Consider the following 11,668-nt stretch of genomic DNA (forward strand, 5'->3'; position numbering starts at 1 on the left):
TATTATTCCGATATGAATTTTGTATATACGACTTTATGTCATTATTCATCAATGAATATCACTACAAGAATTTCGATCATCAGTGGCGACGGGCGTCGCCGCTAAAAGTCCAACATGTTGTCGCTAAAGGGTCGCCATTGTTGGTTCGTCGCTAATGCTCCATTTTTCGCCGCTATTGCTTTCCGTCGCCGCAAAAGGTGCGTCGTCGCTAATGCTCTCCATCGCCACTAAAGGTGTCGCTCCTATTTATATGTATTTCTATACATACAAATGCACATAAACATACATAATTCACATACAAAAATACACATATACATACAAAAACACATACATGTACATAACAAACATACAAAATACACATATACATAGAATTGCACATACAAAAACACATGTACATACATATAATGCATTCAAAATACACATATACATTCAAATGCACATACAAATACACATACAAATACACATACAAATACATATCCACATCTACGAACACAAAATACACATATAAATACATATCCACAAAATCAAAATTTTGATAAGAATAGTGGTGGTGGCGGTATACTTCGGCGAGAACGGTGGGGGGATCTCAAAATTTCAGCAACCATCAAAAATGCTAGAAATTTAGTAGGGAGAAGAGAAAATGAAAAAAAAATGGAGAAAATGGAGAAGAGTGGTGAAATTACAAAGATTTTGGTGAAATTCCCCTAAAGTCGACGATAGTGAGCAGGAAGAAGAAGGGAAAGCACAGAAGATCGGGAAAGAAAGTGAGGACGAAGACGGTTTTATTATCGACGGCCTTTAGCGGCGACGCATACTCATTAGCGGCGACACACCGGAGAGAAAACAACGCGGGGTTTTCTACGTCGTCGGATCAACGCTTAAATCAACAGATGAAATTGAAATGACGTGGATCGCCAGCATAAGCCTTTAGCGGTGACACACCGGAAGGAAAACAATGCGGAATTTCCTATGTCCTCCTAGTCGTTGGATCATCACTTAAATTGACGGATGGGGTTGAAATGACGCGGATCGCCAACATAAGCCTTTAGCGACGACATACACATTTAGCAGCGACAAAAACGCGTTTGTTTTTTGTCGCCGCTATTGCCAGTTTTCCTGTAGTGTATATAAACAATCACACATTAATATTCACATTAAAATTTTACTAAATTAGCACACATATATAAAACTTATAGTAGAATAATAACATAAAAATAAGTATATGAATACTTATATGTTAGTAATTACTACAATATACACACATCAAATTGAAAGCAAAATAATAATGATGTTCTCATGTTCTTATTTTAATTTGTGTCCTCATTTGAACTTAACCTTTATATATATATATATATATATATATATATATATATATATATATATATATATATATATATATATATATATATATATATATATATATATATATAGGGCTAGATTATTTTGTTTCTTACATTTATTGTGTAAATTAAATAATTATTTAACTAAATAAATATAGATATTAAATGATTTCCATAATTATATGTGTATTAAATGATATCCATAATTATAATTTTCTTTTTATGGAAACTAATTAAGTCTGTCATTAATGTCAGCAATAACATTCTTTCAGAATGAATTCGTATCTACGTTTTTATATATGAGTTCGTATTTTGTTTCAGAACTCACTCACTTAAAATACAATAAAGTTGAATGGAAAATGAAGAACGAAAGTGTATTCTAGTAGAATATTCTCTCATTGTTCTACATATGAATTCATTGTGAAAGAATATTATTGTTGACATTAATAACGAATTTAATTAGTTTCCATAAAAATGAATTATAAGTATAGATAATATTTAATATACATATAATTAATACTAAATTCTTATTGGTGCATTCTAGCACACAATAGATGTGAGAAACATTTGAACCTACACCTCTCTCTTTCTCTCTCTCTCTCTCTCTCTCTCTCTCTCTCTCTCTATATATATATATATATATATATATATATATATATATATATATATATATATATATATATATATATATATAAGAGACACACACTACTATAAAATTGCTCTCACATTTTTTAAAACCTTTCTTGAGATGTACATATAGTAACATTTTATTAATTAATATCGTGGGTTGACAAATCTTTCATAATAAAAAGTTAGTTTATACATATTTAAATATCCATAACAGTTCAAATCTATCCCTGTTAGTCAAAGATAATATCAATGACCAAACATGTCCTTGAAACAAGAGTCATAGAATTCATACTATGATATAGGTAGAAATGGAACGAGAGAATAGTTTCCATTCATAGAGGTTATGGAATGACAATAACACGCTTGTATTTAAGCAAATGTACAAGATGAAGATGAAAAAGATACAAGGGTGAGATTGGGAAAGAAGATAAAATTGAGTGGTTGGGATAAAGCTAAGGAGGTGTCATATCAGTAGGGTTATTTGGTTTGAAATAATTTGGAGTAAAGTGTGGCTCAGTCGTATGCACCCCCTGCTAAGTTGCCTTTTGCCCATCTTCTTCACACCAGTGTGCAGGTGTACATCCTATGAAATGACATTTCATCGTAAATGCTTTATCGTTTTATTTTGATACAGCTCCTTTTATCTTCTTCGTGTCGCTAGGCTCCAATATATATTCGTCTAACAATACATAATGTCGACAAAAGTAAAAACTAAAATCACTTTGAGTTGCTTAAGCTTTACGGTCTATAAAAACACAGGAGATCAAGCATTATAAAATTTATGGCGGAAAAGTTAAAAAAAAAAAAAAAGATAATGAAGAGCATGAGTATTAAGGATTGATCAGCATGACTGTCATCGTTGTCAAATACATGTGATATTATTTTTGTTGTTATTATTCGCCCTATATTAGTTTCATGATACCAACTTTGATCAATAAATGCCATATCAAAAAGACAAAACGGCTCTGAAAATTTGCCTCAGATTTGAAGATCATAAACTTCATGCAAAAACCCTACTGTTTGGTTCTTGTAATCATAGAGATACAGATTCGATATGTCTCTGCATATATCACCTTCATTTTAGCTCCATTCCAAACAAGTACACACAGTTTGAAATTATAATGCTTTCATTGTACGCTCAAGCTTATCTCAAACCAATTAAAACCCAAGTAGCCAAAGCGGCTCACGTGGGCTAACCACTGCTACTTTATAATCGTTTAATGTAATGATGGATTATGGGAATGATGAGATAATGCTAGTTGGAAATTGTTTTGGTGTTGTCACGAATCATGTGCCTAAATGCTTTCTGTTGCAAATCAATGAGATCACCTCCCTAAAACACGGTCCTTGCTAGATGTAACATAATTTAATAAGCCAAAGACGTAGTGAATAATTGAAGGGAAAGGCAGACAAGGAGGCATTTTTGTTATTGTATGTGGCATAAGGTCGAATTCATGGCTACAATGTGATCCAACTTGCAAATCTTTCCTTGGAATATGAAATCATATGAATTGCTCAAGGAACATAAAAGCTTTGGTCCCTCCTTTGTTTTTGCTTTAAAGGCATGGGAATATTATAAAACAATCCCAATGTGAATGGGAGTGGGACTTGTGTAATCACTTGTAGAAAGAGGGGGAAAGCTAATCCTGTGAATTCTCTATCTTTTAAAATATTTCAATCATTCCCTTAGTAACTTTAAGTAAGTATTTTTTTTTTTTTTTTTTTTTTTTTTTTTTTTTTTTTTTTTTGTAGGTTAGGAATCCAAATTCTAATTTCTCATTAGGACAGGTTTGGTACAAATCCTTTATAAGCGTTTGGGAGCTTCGTTTTGAATAAAAAATCTCCCTTGACACTACAAAATTTTAGAATTTAGTTTAAACAAAAAATCTCTAAATCTAAAAACCTACCTCTGGTTTTAGAGAATTGACCATTGATTTGACCTTTATCCAAATACCCGGTTTTATGTTAGTTTTAGTAATTTTATGATAATTTGAAACTGTCATATAACAGTTTTCAGATAGATATCATAAATTTTTTGATCTCATTTTATGGTATATACAAAATCATAACATCACAACACTCTCTATTCTTGTTTCTCTGAGTCTTATCCGATTAAAAAAGATTGAGAAGAGTACCATCTAAATACTTTAATCTGAAAGTGTTCAACATGATTATCAAAATATCCAAACCTCTCTATATCCCAAATTCTAACACAAAACGCTATCAGCTACCCGTTATTCGTTACCTATTAGCAGTTAGTTTTGCCGAAAACGCACTTATACATTTTTTTTTATCTATAATATTACTCAATTTGGTCATTAATGGATGGTCTTTTATGGTTTCGAGTAATAATCGGATACATAGCGATATCAAAGCATATATAAAAGTCTTTATCCCAAAATCAAGCCTCGTTGTGAACAAAAATATAAATTATATACAACATTAAAGGTTGTTTTATCATTTAAGAAAATAGATATTATGTATTAAGTTAGACGTTATAATGTTTTTGAGTGATGATGCAAGTTATACTATCCAACTTTGTTGACCTCATAGAAACACCAAGGAGCTCTTATTCTGGATGACGTTAACCTGTAACTATTTTCCGCTCATCCATACCTGCTGGTTAGGTATAACTTATAAGACCAAGATACCTTCATCATATCTCTCGTTTTTTTCCCTTCAAACTGAACATAACATCATACATCATTTACTCTCACTTCTTTCATTTACAAAAAGGCCATATATCATTTTTATACCAAATGATAATGTATTATATAAGTGAGCAAAATAGGCATATATCATTTTTATGCCAATTGAACTTGTATTATATAAGTGAGAAAGCAAACAAAAAATAAAAGTTGGGCTAGTAGATTCCATATTTAGGGCTCCAAAAATACGATAATTCAAAATATTTATTATTTATTTATTTTTATTAAACTTGTTTATTATCTTTAATTATTTACGATCTAAAAATACTTAGACATAAATATTTTATATTCTTTAGTTATATCTTTTATGATTCAAAATTAAATGATTTAAAAAATATAATGATCCATGATTTTTTTTTTGAACAAAAACTTTATTTATTTGAATATATCATTGATCAAAAATCATATAATTCAAAAATGATTTGATTTAAAATACTATGATTCAAAATAATTTGATTAAAATTTTTATGATCAAAAAATAATGATTCAAAAATTATGAAATAAAAATATTATGATATTTAATATTCTTCTTATTTAAAATTTTAAAGTCGTTAAAAATTAAAATTTCAAACCAATATATATAATTTAAAAAATAAAAAAATAATACAAATAACAAAAAAATAAAATAAAAAAATAAAACAAAAAATAAGCAAAAACAGTAGTATCTTCAAATATGTAATAAAGACATAACAAAATAAAAAACAAAAAAAAACAATTTTTTTTTTAAAAAATAACAAAAAAAAAAAAACAGAAAAAAAATAAAAAACGTTAAAACCGAGTATATATCTGTTTTAAGTTTGTTTTTTTGATTTTTTTTTTGTTTTTAAAATTAAAATAAGTAAAAAAAAATACAAAAAAAGGGAAAAAAACTAAAACAAATGAAAATAAATAATAAAACTCACTTAAATGGTGTTTTATGGACGTTCATCGCAGATGATTAAATTTTCGAGTCCGTATTAATTACCACGATCATGGGTCGCATTCGAAAACAATACGCTCATTTATTGGATTTGTCGTTTATGTTATTGACAAATTGGATGGTGGAGAATTGTAATCGCAGTCATCACCGGAACCGAACCACATATAACCGAACCATATATATATATATATATATATATATATATTTCACAAAATTGTCGATAGAACCACATGTCAATATCACATAATTTCGTTGGTTATATATATATATATATATATATATATATATATATATATATATATATATAGATTGTGTACTTTATTTTATTTTTTACTTTTTTTTTACTATAAACCGGTTTGACTTTTAAAGTTTAAATATTATAAAAGTTTTAAGTCATAAGAGATTAATAATGAGATTAATAATGTTTTTTTGAATTATAACATTTTGAATCAAAATATTTTTGGATCATATAAATTTTGTACATAATATTTTAGATTATATCCTTTTAAATCATAATATTTTGGATGACATCATTTTTCGATTATATGATTTTGAATCAAATAATATTGGATCATAATATATTAAACTTAATCAAGTTTTTGCTCATAACTAAGTTTAGATCTTTATTTTTTTCTTTTTAAAATTATATACTTTAAATCATTACTTGTAATTATGAAAAGAGTTCAAACATGGATACTTATAAGACTTAAAATGTGACCCACTTCAAAGGACACAACAAATTGTTTAGGTTTAATTTTCCATACTTAAATAACACGATGTTACATTCTTGTTTCTCTATTTTCTGCTTACTCACATACATCAACAACCTCATTTTCTTCCATATAAATGATTGGAAATGCATGGAATTTTGCTTAGGGAAGGTCGTTCTTCTTAGGTCTAGTATTAACCTCATTGTCCCCTTCGAACACATGGCCGAAACATGTCCAAATTCATTTCAATCTAAAAAATGTCCAGATTCATTTTAGGCTAAACATTTCACTCCTTTGGGACACATATTTGCATAATGCCACTTTTGACCAGACATATGGAAAGTAAGTTCTTCTTTAGGGAGGGATTGTCCATGCCAAACTGTGCCTCTTTCTTCACTCGTTCTCTTTTTATCATCAAAGTTGTTTTTTTTCGTCCCGAACCACCTTCAATTGTTATTTTGTTAACTTGAGTGCGTCTTTCTCTATATCGTGTTCTTCCTACGTATTTTTGAACTTCCTAGCCTTTCTAATCGCATCATACATGCTATGCGAAAAACCCTTAGTCATCATATAATTCCAAGGTAAGCAATTGGTGATTTTCTCACTTTGGTTGGCTCATATAGTGCGCGCCTCCTAGAAAAGCTCATCATCTTTATCAACCTCATGATATATTTGGTAAATTTCAGGTTCCTTTCTTTAATCCAAGGAAGTATTTCTCGAGTTGGCGGATTCCTTCCGTCGTGAAAAATTGCTCCTTAAGTTTCTTAAGAAACTCCTCCCAAGGTAGCATATGAAGTACATATTGACGCAATGTTTGATTCAAGTCAATCCACAACCATAACACATGATCTAGAAGGTTAGTAACTGAAACTCATGTATTTTGGTCAACACAACACTGACATGGGCTGAAAGTTGTCTTGATTATGTTGATCCAGTTATGCAAAACAAGAATTGATTCTTAGTGGTTGGAACCCATTAAAATCTTAATATGTGAAACCCTTCTTTACCACATCTTCCTTATATTGATAAGGCTTGGGTGGTGGTTCATTTTCTAATTAATTGTAGGAATATTTCTAATTCGTTCACTACTAGTGTCAATACACTCTTGGATCATGTTTCAGCATACCAAATTCTTTAAATCTTTTTTTTTTGTTTCTCATCTTGTTTATCGAACATGTAATGGAAAGTAGTCATACACTCTTCTTTCTATTTTTTCACCATCAATTCCGACATATCTTGGAACTTGCTGCATAGTGAATGTCGATTGGATGTTCTCACAACCCCATCTGACACACTTCCAAAAATGGAGCACGATTGTTTCGCATGTTTACCATTATAAGGAATTCTACATGTTAGTTATACAATAATAATAAAACATTCATAACTAAATACACGGAAAACCTAACACCTTATCCTAGGCACATCTTAGGACTAAACCACCATTTTCTACTTGTATTTATGTGTTATGATTTAAGACTAATCACTACTCCAGGAACCTACTTTACTTAACCCTATGCTCTAATACTAAATTGAAACATCCTTCATACATGTGAAATATTTGACCAATTTAAAACTTCTTTTCAAAAAAGTTATGCGGAAAGTAGAGAATGTAATGTTTGGAAAAACAAATTAAGAAAAGTGTTTCAAAAATGATGTGAGGGTGAGACAACCCAATAATTATATCATAAATATAAGTAAAATACTACAAAAAAAACATTGCCTTTTAAAAATGACTTGTATAAACCTTCATCCTCACTATTTGTGTTGACCAGAATACATGTCACAATATATTGCTTCGGCTTGGGAATCGTAGCCAGTAATATCGAGGTTCAACATATTAAAAGTTCAAGAAACTTGCTCTTTCCTTGAACCCATGAACAACTTCCAAAATGTTTTAAAAACACCATAATAGATATAATACTCATATCCTATACAATTATCGTCGCCCAAAATCTTATAGTGGTCACTTGTCGTAATTTAAAATAGCGGTTCTCGTGGTGGAATAGCGGTTTATATATATATATATATATATATATATATATATATATATATATATATATATATATATATATATATATATATATATATATATATATATATATATAGCAGGAAGAACTGAGTTATCAGTAATGTGATATTGGTGAAATATCGGCTGGTATCGGCGATAATCTTGGTTTCAAATTCCTGAATGCTAATTGAAACCGATATTTGGAATACACTCGTGAAATGCTATCCCACCGAGATCTAACTAACATTTCCATGCTATTAATCACTAGTACAAAAATGACATACGGTGACACTTTCTGAAAAATGGTCTGTCACACTTTTTATTAAAAAGGTCACTAAAAAATTTAGAGACTGTTTTTGGATACATTTACATTAGTTTGTGTGTCCACTGTATAGATAATCAAAACGTTAACCACACTTAATTATACCAAAAGTGACAATTATTAGCGACACTCGAAGACTATGGCCATATTTCACTACCAGCCACATTTATAGATTAACATTATGATACTTTTTATATAAGAGACAATACATAGATATCTGGTGACATGAGGCAATTGCATATGTTTCTGTATCATGGTGCTATTTTGACACATGAAATCCAATGTAGCTAACAGGAGATACATATGGCCACATTAAATATTTGTGTGTCCATAGGGTGGCGTTTAGCGGTGAATAAGTAAAAGCAAGAAAACAAGTTAATTTTAGTGGTTTATAGTTATGTGCCTTTTATTATGTGTGACAAAATATGATGAATTGTTTATGAAGAAAAAACAAATATTATGAGTGTAAGTTGCATTTGGTTATGCTTACATTTATTATGTGTGTATATAAGTAAATCTAGTTATAAGAAAAATAATGTCTAATCAGTATAATTATAGTATAGTCATTGAATGTGTGACTATAATTATGTAATTGTAACACCTGTTCCAGGTATTATTTAATTTATCTAAGTTTTAGGGTTTCGTGCATGGACTCGGTGAGTTGGGGTGCTCCAACTCGTCGAGTAATGGCTATTATGAGGACGCATGATTTGGATTCTACTCGACGAGTCGGAAGGCCCCGACTCGACGAGTAGGCGCTGTAGAGAGAAACCCTAATTTTTATGGTTTGCCCCCTATTTAAAGAGCATAATCCGCCTCTTGTGGCCTCCCTTATCACCCTATTAGCCAGAGAAAACCCTAGTTTGACCTTGCACCCTCTCGAGTGAGAGAAAGAGCTTTTGTGAGCAACTTTGGTGTATTTGTGAAGGATTTTAGAGCTTGAAGAAGAAGGAGTAAGGAGAAAAGTAGTAGCCCCGACATCTACTTTGTATTGGCCATCATCTTGAGGTATAAAGTCATTACCTTGATCTCTAGTTGCTTAGATCCCTTTTCTTGGAAGTAAATGGCCATTTTTGGTGCAAAATGGAGTCAAACTCGGATCTGGACTTATCATAAGGATATGGTTCCAGATCTGGACCTCTCTAGGTCTCCAATGACATAAAGTTGCTCACTTTACATATTTTAGCCCCTTTCCATGGAATAAAACCTTGTAGGAAGCTTAGTTTTGATGTTATAGGCTTGGAGGTTCTTTCATGCACGTAAAGTTTGCAACTTTACGTGGTATCTGCACTAGGGAAGGTTGGATCTGAAGTTTGGGACCTTAGATCCCACTAAAATGGCTGAACATGAAAGGGACTGAAGGAACTCATCGAGTCCCTTAGCTGACTCGACGAGTCGGGGTAGGGTTTGTCCGTTTCTGAGTTTCTGAATGATTGCAATGAAGGATTAGGGTTTTGGTCTGAACGGAATTTAGTTTTCTGGACATTTGATGAACTCGACGAGTCATTACGGTGACTCGGCGAGTTGATGCGGGATTCAGTGGAATGGACTCGGTAGGAATTCGACGAGTTACAAAGGTAACTTGGCGAGTTAACAAGTCATACAGCTAACTCGACGAGTTGCTGGATGCACTCGACGAGTTGAGGTCAACATGGACTGTTGACCTTTACTGTTGACCTTGACTTTGACCAGGGTTGACTTTGAGGGTATTTATGGTATTCCGAGATCGTGACAAGTTAATCTTTTTTTTTGAAACAGAAAACTAACTAATCTACTCCTAAATACCACCTATGTCTCCTAAGAAACTTGAACCCATGACCTCTCATTTGAGAGAGCCACTCCTTACCGCTAGGCCAAAGGCCCTTTGGTCGTGACAAGTTAATCACATGATGATGATAGGAAGTTAAGTTGGAGCAGTAGGTGGGATATATTTGATTTTAGCTTGTTAGTTCAATATTCGAGAGGTAAGTCTTCTCACCATACCAATGGGTCTACGACACCAAGACCGACATATTTTATGATATGTGGTACACTAGCTGTACTAGAGATACGTTGTGTGATAGTTAGCTATATGCTAAGTGGTATGCTAGTGATTATATGATATTTGCATGGAAGACCTCGGGGGGGGGGGGGAGCCCGTTGCAGTTGGAGATAAGACCATGTGGGGGAGCCCATGACACATTGGAGTAAGACCCTGGAGGGAGTCCATGACATCCTTATATGTTTATGTATGAGTTATGTAGTATGATAGATACTTCTGAGATATATAATATGCTAGTTGATTATTATGCTATTGCATTGAAGACCTCGGGGGGAGCCCGTGGCAGTTGGATATAAGACCATGCGGGGGAGCCCGTGGCATTCCTAGGTAAAGATCATGGTGGGAGCCCATGACATGTAGGTATAAGATCATGGGGGGAGCCCACGACATCCTTATATGTTAGTATGCATGGCTTATGTGATATACGTAGCTTTTATAGCTAATATGATTTGCGTTATGTAGATTGTGTGTGGGGTATGCTCTGGGGGACTCGCTAAGCATTAGCTTACAATTTATGGATTTGTTTCAGGTACATCTGAGTCCAAGGGCAAAGGCAAGGATTGATGGTGCGGCGTGCACTCTCTCTCAGGCATTTGTGGGACACTCTGATGTTTTGGAATAAAACTATTATTGTTATTAAATGGGAAACAATTGTATTTGGGGATCTTATGGTTTGTGGAAAATATTTGACTTATTAAAAATGAAAATTTTCTTTTGAAAAATTGGGTTGTTACAGTAATGGTCATTCCTTTTGTACTAGTTTGTGTATAAATTTAAAGAATAGTCTTCATCAAAATACCCTTTGTTGAATAGTCAAACATGTGACGTATATAGAGCCATTGACTCAAACCCAACCGCATAACTTATTATTAGAGTTTGGGATAGTTTTTGCAAAATAAAAAAAATGTAATAATTGTCCTTTTATGACTAATGGAATTACCTACATCAAATGATTTTTGGTTATAAATCAATTTGACTTTTGGGACCTAT

The 11,668-nt window shown here is 32.0% G+C and overlaps 1 long non-coding RNA gene across 1 annotated transcript; it reads left to right on the top strand.

Annotated features, from left to right (window-relative positions):
* The first annotated feature begins 6,649 nt into the window (after nt 1-6,649).
* On the top strand, nt 6,650-11,400 carry LOC145162802 (uncharacterized). Its single transcript, XR_013739344.1, has 3 exons — nt 6,650-6,888; nt 6,994-7,163; nt 11,208-11,400. It is a non-coding gene; the product is annotated as an uncharacterized LOC145162802 (long non-coding RNA).
* Nucleotides 11,401-11,668: the final 268 nt, after the last annotated feature.

Source organism: Lactuca virosa, chromosome 3 (genome assembly GCF_052849685.1).
Source record: "Lactuca virosa cultivar CGN04683 chromosome 3, Lactuca_virosa_CGN04683_v6, whole genome shotgun sequence".
Classification (NCBI taxonomy): Eukaryota; Viridiplantae; Streptophyta; class Magnoliopsida; order Asterales; family Asteraceae; genus Lactuca; species Lactuca virosa.